Source organism: Macrobrachium nipponense, chromosome 11 (genome assembly GCF_015104395.2).
Source record: "Macrobrachium nipponense isolate FS-2020 chromosome 11, ASM1510439v2, whole genome shotgun sequence".
Taxonomy (NCBI): domain Eukaryota; kingdom Metazoa; phylum Arthropoda; class Malacostraca; order Decapoda; family Palaemonidae; genus Macrobrachium; species Macrobrachium nipponense.
This window is the reverse complement of record NC_061087.1, coordinates 21,173,929-21,187,131: the sequence shown is the minus strand read 5'-3', so window position 1 is coordinate 21,187,131 and position 13,203 is coordinate 21,173,929. Positions and strand designations below refer to the sequence as shown.

Genomic DNA, 13,203 nt, shown 5'->3' with positions numbered 1-13,203 from the left:
TTTGAAACTGCCCTTCACGTTATCAAATAGGATGTTTTTCATGTTCGTTCTTGTAAGTTGCCGCTTGCCGCTCTTCTGAAAATGTAGTTAAAAAGAGTGAAAATTTAGCGATCGATGTGTCGATTTTATAAATGTTCATGATTTTATGTTTAAAATGAGTATGAAAATATATTACATAAAGGGTATTTTTATTTTTGTACATAAATATGATACAAATTAAGGCAGCTTTTGTAACTACCCTCCACGTTGTCAGAGGATGTTTTTTCATGTTCATTCTTGTCTGCCACTGTTCCGAAAAATGCATGGTGTTATTTTATAAATTTGGGAGCTAATGCTAATCATAACTCATTTTGTTAATGAAACTTCAGCGTTTTGTTATAATGAAACTTCAGCTTTTGTTATAAGTTTTCATGCATTTATGTCTAAAATCTGTATGAAAAATGTATTACAGGGTATTTATTTTATTTTTGTACATAAATATGATACAGTGGCAGTACAAATGTCTATTTGAAGTCTTTGTAACAGCCCTTCACATGATGAAGACAACAGGTTGTTCAGTCGCGCCCAAATAATAAAATTTTAATTTATATAATTGAATCACGTTTTTATATTTTAAAAGAACATTCGCGTATACATTCGATTTTGCAACACTGCAATTTGTTTGGTTTTCCATGGGATAGAAGTACAAAATATAACTGAATTCGGTCGATTTTTGGCTTTGTTACTCGCAAAAAACTGATGTACGACCGTACGAATTCGAGATGCCACTGCTATGTAGATGGCATAATGACGAAAATTTAGATAAGCACAGAAGAAAAAGTAAATATGCATCTTTTCCATAAATCCTTTAAAAAGGTATACATTACTTCACTGCATCCAATAATATTGTATGTATTTTCATAGTAATGTATTATATAATACTACGGCAAATCTAAGCCAGTATTCCGCGGAGTGGCCAACATTTTGGTTTGAAATCAGCTGATGGTGAATACGAGTTTGTTTCGTCATATTTAACACAATTCTGAGCGAATTTCTTGTTTCTAGTTAGCATAAACGAATATCTATATACTTGACTTTTGTGAGACAAGGTCATTTTTCCTTATACAACGTGCTTTTAGGTGGAAATATAAATTGAATATGTCTCGTTGTGATTGTGAACTAATTTTTTTTTCGTTAACAGATTATGTTGGCAGCATGTTTATTGCATAAAAAAATTATGTGATTCCGTTCGCAATTTTCCTTTATATCATCGTAACACGAACTTTACGTTATTTATCTTATGTCAGCGTGAAACCAACAGTAAAATTTGTTCTTTCAAGCACAGTAGTTTTGATTAAAATGATTTTATCTCAATTTTATCTACAGTTGTGTTTGATGGCATACGTTTACTGGAGTTTTATCCTTGTTGCCGATGCTCGATAATAGTCATTAGCAGCGTGAACAGTTTTCTCAGCTTCAGTTATAACTAGGTTTAAATTTAACAGTATATTTTCCGATTGATCTTTGATCTATATTGATCTTTGATCTATAGTGAATAAATTTATTACATTAAGATATCTCAGTCCTATTCTACATAATGTCATTTATAACAACTACGGTAATAGTGTACTATAGTAGGAAGATTGAAATACAAGCCAAACGGATGTTATCCAATTCGGTTGCACTTAGAAACAAAAAAGGTGTTTTTCTTTTGGTTGTTCATGGCTGTACACATTTAGGCAATGAGTATAACGTTAAAACCATACTTTCATCATTCTCTTTTGCTGTTTTTGAACTTATGTAACTAGAAGATGGGATAAAGTTAGGCTATTGTAATTTGATCTCTCATAAAACTGGATTATCGTAAGATGAATTATCGTAATTTGAACACTACAGCTACCTGTACACTTTATAAAACCTTATTATATCCTTACATACTCTAGACACCCAAAGGATTAAAACTAGGCTTTTTTCACTTTACAGTATTTATAATACTAAAATGTACTGTACAGTAAATTCTATAGTACTATACGGCATAAATATAATTTTACTTATTGAGCCATTGCGGGATCACAGCACTGTTTGACTGGTCTAGGGCACTGTTAACTGGTCTAGAATTTTGAAAGGTGTACGAAGGGTGTAGACTTTAAAATCGCTTAGCGTCGAAAATCACTTAGCGTCGGCAGCCAAGAACGGAACCCCTGCCGCTAACCAAGGGCCGCCTACAAACTTCATGGCAGAAATTGTACCAGTCATCCGTACATATTTCTGGGGAAGTTCGTAAATCCAGCTATGGATCAAGACTAAAATAGTCTTGAAGGACAAATGTGAACCCAAGAAGAAGGAGCCAGTTCGAATGACTTTGAGTTTCCGGCAACGACGGACGTTACACCGACATTGGTAACTGTCGCGATGTTTCACGAGGCCGACGGTGCCTTCTTTACACTTTTCACAATCAGCAATGAAATCGCCCAGCAGGCCACTTTTCTTTAATTATACAAGTAATGACTTCTCGTCATTACCTAGGACACCTAAATTGAGCAACGTGACTGGATTGGCGGCGGCAAATTGAAGATGCTTGGGATACGATGCGGACACAGCCATGTTGGGAAGCCAGGAAAGACTGAGAAAGGTCGTAGGGTGCATTGGGTCGGGGTTCGTGGGAACAACGGTCACGCGGTCGTCAGCGGTTTTGGCAGTCGTAAGCTGTTTTGGGAGGAATTACTTACCTTGGTGGAGGGATTGGTGGCCTTGGCAGAGGGAGTTACGCGGCCTGCCCGATGAATCTATATACTTCACCATTTTTATTCTAAACTTCTACTCTACCAACTGCTGCACCCTCGAGCAATCAGCATATTTCAGCACTGCTTTTGCACAGGTACTCGAATGTTAATTTCTAACGCATCTTTTGAAAACAAATTTCCTCTGTAACAATGGCGTTACTGTGAATCGAAAGTAGTCTGCAGATGAAATCAATGTCTATTTATTAAGTCACTAAACGCTAAATGGGAGTTGGCACAGAGACTTTGGAATATTCTGTTAACTTCACTTATCAGAAACAAATGAATAAGACAAACAAATTATAAGGAAAGGAGTAAATATATGTTTTAGTGACGATATCCAACTTAATATTCTATGGAATAATTCCACATCTTCCATCAATATCAATGAACACCAAAATAGTCATTACTACTATTAACAAGTTGGTATCCATCCACTGCTTTTTGGAGAGGAATTTATTATGTAATACAATGCATTATAATGATATATGTAAAGCACACAAAATGATACAGTTATGGAATATAATCCAAACCGTTCACATTTTGCATCATTATTTTCTGTACGTCGAAGATTATAGTTTAGCAAAATTATGCAAGAATTAGTTTGAAAACGTGACACTCGTAAATAAATCACTTGCATTCAAAGAACTCTAGAAAAATAAAGTAAAAAATAAAAGACATAAATTGGATGAATTATTGGAAGCAAAGCTAATGACATAATTTTATCTGTTTTTTTTATAGTTTTGCGGGCCAGTTTCACGGGCCAATTTTCAGGGCCGCACAACACCCAAATCCATCCACACAGTAAGTAGTCCCTTGGACCTCGGGTGGCCTTCACCTATCACGACCCGTGAATATTCAAAACAATCAACATGGTGCCTTAGGTTACTCCTCACCTGTCCCACGTTGCTTTTGCCACTGCTACCCAGTTACTTTTTCAGACCTAATCAAGTTATGCGATGATATTGATGTATTGCATTTCTTCCTGTTTAAAAGTGACCTTTTAGGCGATTATAGTGGTCAATGTGAATTCTGTAAAGAGGGAACAATGAGCCTCGTGAAAGAGGAAGACAGTTTTGTGTGGCGCTGTTCCTTAAGAACGTGTCGGAAAAGGATTGCCATTAGGAATGGCTTGTTCTTCTCCTGATCTCGTCTGGATTACGGTACCATTCTGCAGCTGATTTATGGTTGGATTCACGAACTGCCTCCGACATTCATGCAAATGACATGTAAAATTGGTTCACCTAATACAATGGTGGACTGGTATAATTTTTCCTTTGACATATATGTTGATATTCTGGTTCAAGATAACTCTAGAATAGTAGGACCCGGGCATAATGTCGAAATCGACGAATCCAAGTTCAGCAATCGGAAATACCACAAAGGCAGAGTAGTTGATGGTTGTTGGGTTTTCGGTGGAATTGATTGTGAAACAAAGGACACATTTTTCCAAATCGTTCAGAACCAATCGGCCGAAACTCTGTTTCTCATCCTCATCGAAAACATCCACCCCGATTCCATTATCTTTTCAGACTGTTGGAAATCATACGCTACAATAAGTCAGCATTTTAAAGAACATTTAAGTATTAATCATTCTTTACATTTCATCGATCCAACCGACAAAAAAATACACACCAACACTATTGAATCAACATGGCGGGTCTTAAAACATAACGTTTTGCCAAGGAGCAGTACAGTAAAAAACCTGTATCCTTCCTATTTTTCAATGTACTGTATCAAAAAATGTTATTTCAATAACAGCGGTTGCCCATTCAAAACATTCCTCGAACTTATGAAACGCACCTATCCATAAAATAAAGTAGAGTCAATGCCAAGGAAAATCAGTCCTATTTCCCATGTTCCCCAACAATCGCAACAAACGTAAAGCCGGCGTTCAAACCGAACAGCCGATGCACACCGTCCCAGCATAGCACCCTAAGTCAGGTTAGGTGGGTTCATTGGGCTAGGTCACTACCAATATGCAGAGTGCTGGGTCAGTCATTCAATAACGGGTAATGTTTCTTATGTAGGTAAGCAGTACCCTAGGCTAGCTGAGTCCGCCTCCCATTTGTAGAGTAGGTGGTCAACATGTTTAATGTAGAGTAGGGGGTCAACCTGCTGCTACATTGTTTGTTATCTTGCTCCCGCATTCACCCGTGTCCATTTCCCCCCACCCAAAAACCCCTGTTCCCAACAGGGTCACCCTTAACTGTTTTTATTTGTCTTTCGGTGATCGCCGCGACTCGTATCCATTTCCCACCACCCAAAAACCGTGGTTTCCCAACAGGGTGCCCCTTACCCTTTCTATTAAGCTTTCGGTGATCGCTGCTACTCGTTTCCGTTTTCCCCCATCCAAAAACCCCGGTTCCCAACATGGTCCACCTTTACCGTTTCTGTTAAACTTTCGAAGCTACGTTGTTTGTTGTTGTTTTGGTTTCGCTGCCATTTTGGTTGTGTGTTCTACTGCTGATTTTCTTGTCCGGACTTACCGCCATCTAATAATAGGTTTGGACATAAAAACTGGTCAGCGGTAAGGTTGGCCCACGAAACTGTAGCCGCTCCATTTTCTCAGTAGTGAGGTTATTGCAGAGAACCTCATCCAAAAAGTCCTCCAGCAGAAGACACCCAATTGGAGGCTTTTGCTCTGCAATATATGAATCCTCCAGGCTGGAAATTACGGCTTGGTTAACCACCCAAAATATAGTCTCACGAAGAGGTAACACGACCTGACCTCAGGCGGTAAAAACAAAAGAACATGCTAAAATAAATTACAAATAGGAAACAGTCAAACAGGAAGCAGTGTTGTGGTATCCAAACTAGTTTGGTCCAAACCTTTACTGCCCTAATCCAGGTAAAATTGTCACAGGAATAAAGTCACAGAATAAAAGTCACAGGAAAAAGTGAGAGAATAAAATGACATTAATCTTTCTTAGATAGGTAGTGATCCCTATGGGATTAAACCCGGTATTTATCCACCTTTGCGGCTTGTTTAGTACAAGCAAGTTGGTGTTTACCATGAAAAAAAAAAGGACTAAGATAACTCTAAGAAACTTCATTATCTTTAAGCATAGTTTAAAAATCCCATCAAATCTGTAACAATGGTGTGACTGAAGAATAAAGTTGGAAAAGAAACTTTGGAGCGCTTACAGTTCAGTTGTCCACGGGTTTCGTCTGTTATGGAATCGGCGGAGCAATACAAACAAGATGGCGGACGCTTTTTTTGGCGCCCGGTTTAAAAACCCTGAAACCTATAAAAACGATAATGGGGGACCCTTTTGGGAACCGGGGTTTTTGGGTGGAGGAGTACATGCGAGTAAATGAAAACGGTAAGGGGGGAGCCATTGGGAAACCGGGGTTTTTGGGTGGGGGGAAACACAGATGACGACAATGAACACGAAAAACAACAAAACCCTAGCAGACGAAACCCATTGCCAAGTAAACTGTAGGAGCTCACGTACCAACAAAAATGTAGGAGGTCCCGTCCCCCGTTGTGTTAGGCTAACCAAACAACGGCAATGAACACTAAAAACCACGAAACCCTAGCAAACGAAACCAGTGGCCAACTAAACTGTATGAGCTCCCGTTCCAACTAAACTGTAGGAGCTCCTGTTCCAACTAAACTGTAGGAGCTCCGGTGATCGTAACCAAACGAACCAACCTAACCAAACTTAGGCCGAGAGCGTGCCCTTACCTGGCCGGGGGGCTTCGCCCCCCTGGACCCCCCAGTATAGTATATTAAGTGATTGCTACCTAACCAAAGGAACCAACCTAACCATAGTTAGTCGGAGCACGTCCTTACCTGGCCGGGGGGCCAAACTAAGTCTGCATGTCCTTACCTGGCCGGGGGGCTTCGCCCCCCTGGACCCCCCTGTGTAGTAAGTTAACATTTATAAATATCTAACCAATGTAACTTGTCCATACATATGGCTGGCACCCGTATATCCTTACTGATAACTAAACAAAATGAATATTTCCGAGAATACATTGGTTAAAGTCAAGGCCACGTTGTTTGCTCGAACACATGGACTGCGTTCGAACACGTGGACTTCTAGCGAACGTGAATGTTCGGATGTGTTGCGCGTGCCTGACTTCAGCATAGCGGAAATAACAATGGCGTGCTTAATTTGGGCAAAATAATTAAAATAACGTGCATTTACATTGATAACCTTACCTTGGAGATGTTGCTAGTTGTCCAATGATTGGCCGGTACCCCCCCCCCACCCCCAGAAATATAGAACTTAATAAGAGACATCCGAGTCGTTCAAATCTTCTGGGTAGAGGATTTTTTTTTTCTTTCTTGGCGGGACGGTTGTTTTCCGAGATGACTGAACAACGGGAATTTGTGGACGAGGCACGGGTGGAGGTGACGAATCCGTTTGTACAGCGGGAGCGACGTCTCGTGATTGTTTGTTTTCAGCGACATTGGCCTTCAATTTGGCGGGTGTTGAAACTACTTTATTTAATTGATATACACGTTTAATTATATCTAAAAATGCTTTAAATGGACAATCAACTTGAGTTAGGTAACGTTTTTTTACACAATACATAGCGAAATATGAATTATACAAATTTTTTACTGTACCACTTCTAGGTAAGACATTTCGTTTCAAAACCCGCCAAGTAGATTCTATCGTGTTTGTGTGTATGTTTTTCTTGTGTGGATCTACAAAATGCAATGTGTGATTAATGTTTTTGTGTGATTTGAAATGTTGACTTAAAGTGTGATATGATTTCCAGCAATCAGAAATGACAATTGAATCAGGATGTATGTTATCAATTAAAATAGGAAGAAGTGTTTCTGTAGTCCTGTCTGGTACAACCTGAAAAAATGTTTCTTTTGTTTGGCGGTCAATCCCGCCGAGAACCCAACAACCATCGACACGTCTGCCTTTGTTGAATTTCCTTCTACCAAACTTGGACTCGTCAATCTCGACCACGTGACCAGGTCCGCCAATTTTCTGATTGTCCATCACCAGAATATTGACACAAACGTCCCGGCAGAAATTAAACCAGTCCACAAGAGTGTTGGGCGAGCCGATCCTCAGATTAAGTTGCATATATTTCTGGGAAGCGTCGTGAACCCAGCCGTGGATAAGCACTAAGATGCTCTTCAGGGAGAGATGGGACCCCGAGAAGAATGACCCGTGGAGAATTGAGATGTATTTGCGGCAGTGCCTTGCGTTGCACCGCCATTGAAAACTGTCCCCTTTTTTGAAGAGGCCGACGGTGCCTTCATTACAGGCCTTACACACGCCACTAAAATCCCCCAGTAGGCCTGTTTTCATTAAATAACTAACTAGGGATCGTTCGTCGTGACACAAAATGTATATGTCTTCCAGCGTGACGGGAACGGCGGCAGCGAACGCCACGTGTGCGGGACACGACAAATTCTCGGCAGAAGAAGACATGGTAGTTATGACGAAGCACTGAACTGGCTGAGAAGCAGGAACAAACTGAAGGCGAAGGGTCGGGCAAGGTCGGGCAAGGTCCGTTCCAGGTACTAGTTATCCTAGCAGATAACTAGTACCTGGAAAATATGTATCGAAGAATGTAAAAAAATGTAGGTCCTACAGATGAGTTGGGCAAGGAAAGAAATATCGAATAATGGGGAAAAAAATGTATCTCCTACAGATTATGTTGGCATGGGTAAAACTATCGTGGGCAAGAGTCAAAATATCGAATAATGAAAAAAAAATGGAACTCCTGCAAATTAGTTGGGCAAGCATGGGAAAAAAAATAGAATAACGAGGGAAAAAAATGGAGCTCTTACAGTTCAGTTGGGCATGGGTAAAAATATAGAATACTGTAAATTAAATTGGAGGTCCTAAAGATTAGTTGGGCAAGATTAAAAATATCGAAGAGAATAGGCGGACTAATACTAACAGGATGGCTGCCGTTTGTTGTGGCTTTCATGTTGATGCATGTTCGGGTTCGGGCCGGGTCGGTCCCGTGGGTTGGGGTCGGGTTTGGTCGGCTGCGGGTCATCTGCGAGAACTACTTACCTTGGCGGAGGGATTACGGACCGGGCAAAATGGTGTTACACGGCCCGGACAACTGAACTGTAATCTACCCGAAACTTTGAAAGATGCTATGTTAACTACATGGCCCAGAAACAAACAAATAGGACAAACAAACAATAAGAACAGAGATGTTTCAAGACCTTAAATATATATATATATATATATATATATATATATATATATATATATATATATATATATATATATGAATAACTTGATCACGAAGTATATAAAACGTGATGCCATGTATAAATAAAGGTTTTTTTGCCACGAAGGAAAAAAATGAAAAAACGAGTTGGCTGAGTACTTTCGGTCCTATTCGGACCAACTCGTTTTTCCATTTTTTTCCTTCGTGGCAAAAAAACCTTTATATATATATATATATATATATATATATATATATATATATATATATATATATACATATACAGTAAGTCCTCGGGTTACGCCGGTCTCGACTTACGATGTTTCGTGGTTACGAACGCGCCCCCATAAAAATATAAAAATAATATTTTGCGTCGTTCCGTCTTACGCGGTTTAGCGTCGTAAAGCAACGTAAACAAACGCGAACTAGTTCCGGGCGCACGGCTGAAGAATACGCTTTGTGGGGGAGAGGACGGCGTCGCTTCGCTACGCTCATTCCTCGCCCATACGCCATTTTGGTTGTTTACACTGCCTCTCTCTCCCTCGTGTTGTATCGTTTTTGTAACTTTTTGCTCTTTGTTATGGCTCCCAAGCGCAAGGCGGACTCTTCTGATGGTAGTGCATCGAAGAAAAGAAAGGCCATCACCATGGAAATTAAAGTGGACATTATAAAGCGATCTGAGAAGGGAGAAACGCCAACAAACATTGGCCGCTCGCTTGGCCTTAGCCGTTCGACCGTTGCTACCATTATCAAAGATAAAGAGCGCATCGTTGAACATGTGAAAGGATCTGCTCCTATGAAAGCGACAGTGATAACTAAGCAGCGTAGTGGTCTAATAATTGAAATGGAAAGGTTATTGGTGCTTTGGTTGGAAGACCAAAATCAACGGCGTATCCCAGTCAGCCTTATGGTGATTCAGGAGAAGGCGAAAAGATTGTTTGAAGCGTTGAAAAAAGAAAAGGGGGAGGGAAGTGAAAGTGAAGAGTTTGTGGCTAGTAGGGGTTGGTTATGCGATTTAAGGCTCGGGCCAATTACCATAACCTTAAAGTGCAAGGTGAAGCTGCTAGTGGGGATGAGAAAGCAGCGAGTGAATTTCCTAAAGCGTTGTCTGAGATAATTAAGGAGGGGGGTTATTCTGCTCAGCAAGTGTTTAACGTAGACGAGACAGGTTTGTTTTGGAAACGTATGCCTAACTTCTGGAGGTTCTTTTTCTCTTCACTAACCTCCCCCAGTCTCTCCAGCACCGCAGCTTCCTCTCCAGTGTGCAAGCCAATCAAATTAATAAAGGTAAGGAATTGTTCTCTCGTTGTTATTGATAGGTATTTACATTAAATCATGTGGTATTTTTCAATGTTCCGACTTATGCTGAAAATCGTGTTAACGACGCATCTTAAGAACGGATCAACGTCATAACGAGGACCCCCTGTATATAATATATATATATATATATATATATATATATATATAGATATATTATATATATATATATAATATATTATATATATATATATATATATGATCTATATATATATTATATATATATATTATATTTTATATATATATATATATATACATGTGTGTGTGTGTTTATAAAGTAGTTACCACACGTAACATTCGAATGACTTAATACCAGTTAGAACTCGACATGATCAACATCGATAGACACCCTCGATATTTACTTATGAATTTACTGTTAATCATTGTTGCCGGATGGGTTAGTCTCAAAATCTTCAAAACTCATGATAAAAAGTCTCCCAAAACCCCCATTTCCACAAATATATTTTCTTTTGAATGTGTAGGCCTTACTAACATAGAAATTAGTCAATATGCTTTATATAAGTGCAGGCAAACTAATTGCAACAATATAAAGGTCTATTCGCCTTTGTTTCTTCTACATAGATGGAATTTATTTTTCTAGGAATTCAAAGGACATCCAGAAAGGCTTTCATTTAAATGCTATATCATTATTAATGGTTCTAATTTACTTTTCATACTACTATATACCAGGGTATAGTTTATAAAATAATGATGAAAATGTTAACATTATTGTTCATAGTGAAAACCAATGATTATAGAATAACTCACAACATGGAAATGTTTTCATTAATCCTGGAATAAACGACGGGCTAATTGTTCTTTATAAAAATACAAATGGCTCATTCACTGATTATATAAGATATTTTTTGCATTGATGCATTACAAAAAGGAAAAAAGTATCCTGAGTGGCTCTCATTTGAAATAAAAACTGATTTATTTACTGGCCACACTCAATTTATGTGGTTCCAATTGAATACTAAAAAATAACAATTATTCTGAGTCACTATTGCCTTTATATGTCTGCAAATTAGCTGTGTAGGAATATTTTTCAGTATAGTGTGACATTTATAATGACATTTCATCCATTTATTCCTTTTATTTATGATATTTTCTAGCTAACAATCGCCTAATTTGTACAGAATATCCACAAATATAGGAATAAATACCTATATCTGGCAGCACTGCATGTTGATGATAAAACGAAATATGCACTCCCCAATTCCCTTTATTTGGCATAATTTGAAATTTTAGGGATCTGTCTCATTCACTGTTTTTGGTAGGGTGTTCTCTTACAATATATTTCATTTACAAAAATGAATATATAAATCCAAACATTTAGATAGACTAAGATGCTTGGTGTATGGGCACATGATTTTGTCAATGTTAAATATTATAGCTTAGGAAATTATGTAAAATTTTATATAAATACGTGATATTCGTAAATAACAGACTTAAACTCAAATGAATAATATAAAATAAAACAAATAAAAAGAAAGAACTGTAATTTGACGAATTACTGTAAGTAAAGGTAATTAGTGAGATTATTTTCCAATGACTGTCGCCCATTGATCCTCCAACAACACAAACCTAACTGGAGGCTCTTCCTATTCAATATGGAAATCCACCATGATGGCTATTGCGGTTATGTGAATACTGATACATTCTTAAGAAGTTGTTGCACGACCTGAAGTTACACAATAAAAACAAAATAGATAACAGACCAAATTGAAAGCATTAATATTTAAAATTGCACATTTTCATTTTTTATTTACTTCTTACACCAGAATAGCATTTGATATAAATTACAAAGTGACAATTTAACCTTAAAATCATTCAAGGAGGTACAGTATTGTGATAAGCAAAAGAATTTGATTCTAAACTTCTACTCTACCAACTGCTGCACCCTCGAGCAATCAGCATATTTCAGTTAGGTATTCGAATATTAATTTCTAATGCATCTTTTGAAAACAAATATCCTCTGTAACAATGGCGTTACTGTGAATCGGAAGGAGCCTGCAGATAAAATCAATGTCTGTTTATTAAGTCACTAAACACTAAATGGGAGTTGGCACAGACACTTCGGAATAATCTGTGTTAACTTCAATTATCAGAAACAAATGAATAAGACAAACAGATCATAAGGAAAGAAACACTGCTGAATGTTTCTACGCCGTAAATATATGTTTTAGTGTTGATACCGACCTTAATATTCTATGGAATAATTCTACATCTTCTATCAATATTAATGAACACCAAAATAATTATTGCTACTATTAGCAAGTTGGTATCCAATCCATTGCTTTTTGGAGAAGAATTTATTATGTAATACAATGCTGTTGTTCCACGACCTGAACTCACACAATAAAAACAAAATAGATAACAAACCAAGAGTTGTTTGCATATTTGTTGGGCAGGCCTCATAACTCCTTCTGCCCGTGCCGCAAATCCCTCTGCCAAGGTAAGTAGTTCCACCCGAAACAGCTGACCGACAAAACAGCTGACGACCTCGTGTGCCACGATCATGACCCCGACCCAAAAAGCCATGCGACCTCCCCAGTCGCTTCTTGCTGTCCTTCCCGATATGGCTTCGTCCTCGTGCCCTCCCGCGACCTCGTGCGATCCCACCCTCCGACAGTTTGCCGCGGCTAATCCGGTCTCGTTAATTGATTTGATGCTCCTATGTAATGACGAAAGGTCATTATTAATATCTTAAATGAAAAGTGGCCTTATTGGCGATTTTAGCGGTCAGTGTGATAAGTGTGAAGAAGGCACATTCGGCCTGGTCAAGCATGGCGAAACCTTCCAGTGGCGGTGTAACATTCGACGATATCGGAAACTGAAAGCAATTCGGACTGGCTCCTTCTTCTCTGGGTCACACCTATCCTACAAGACTATATTGGGCTTGATCCATTGCTGGATTTACGAACTTCCCCAGAAATATGTACAAATGACTCTGCGTATC

General features: G+C 38.6%; 1 protein-coding gene across 1 annotated transcript in view; it reads left to right on the top strand.

The window, feature by feature from the left end:
* LOC135217024 (uncharacterized) overlaps positions 1 to 13,203 on the top strand; it is a 313,643-nt gene that overhangs the window by 146,445 nt on the left and 153,995 nt on the right. The window lies entirely within an intron of this gene.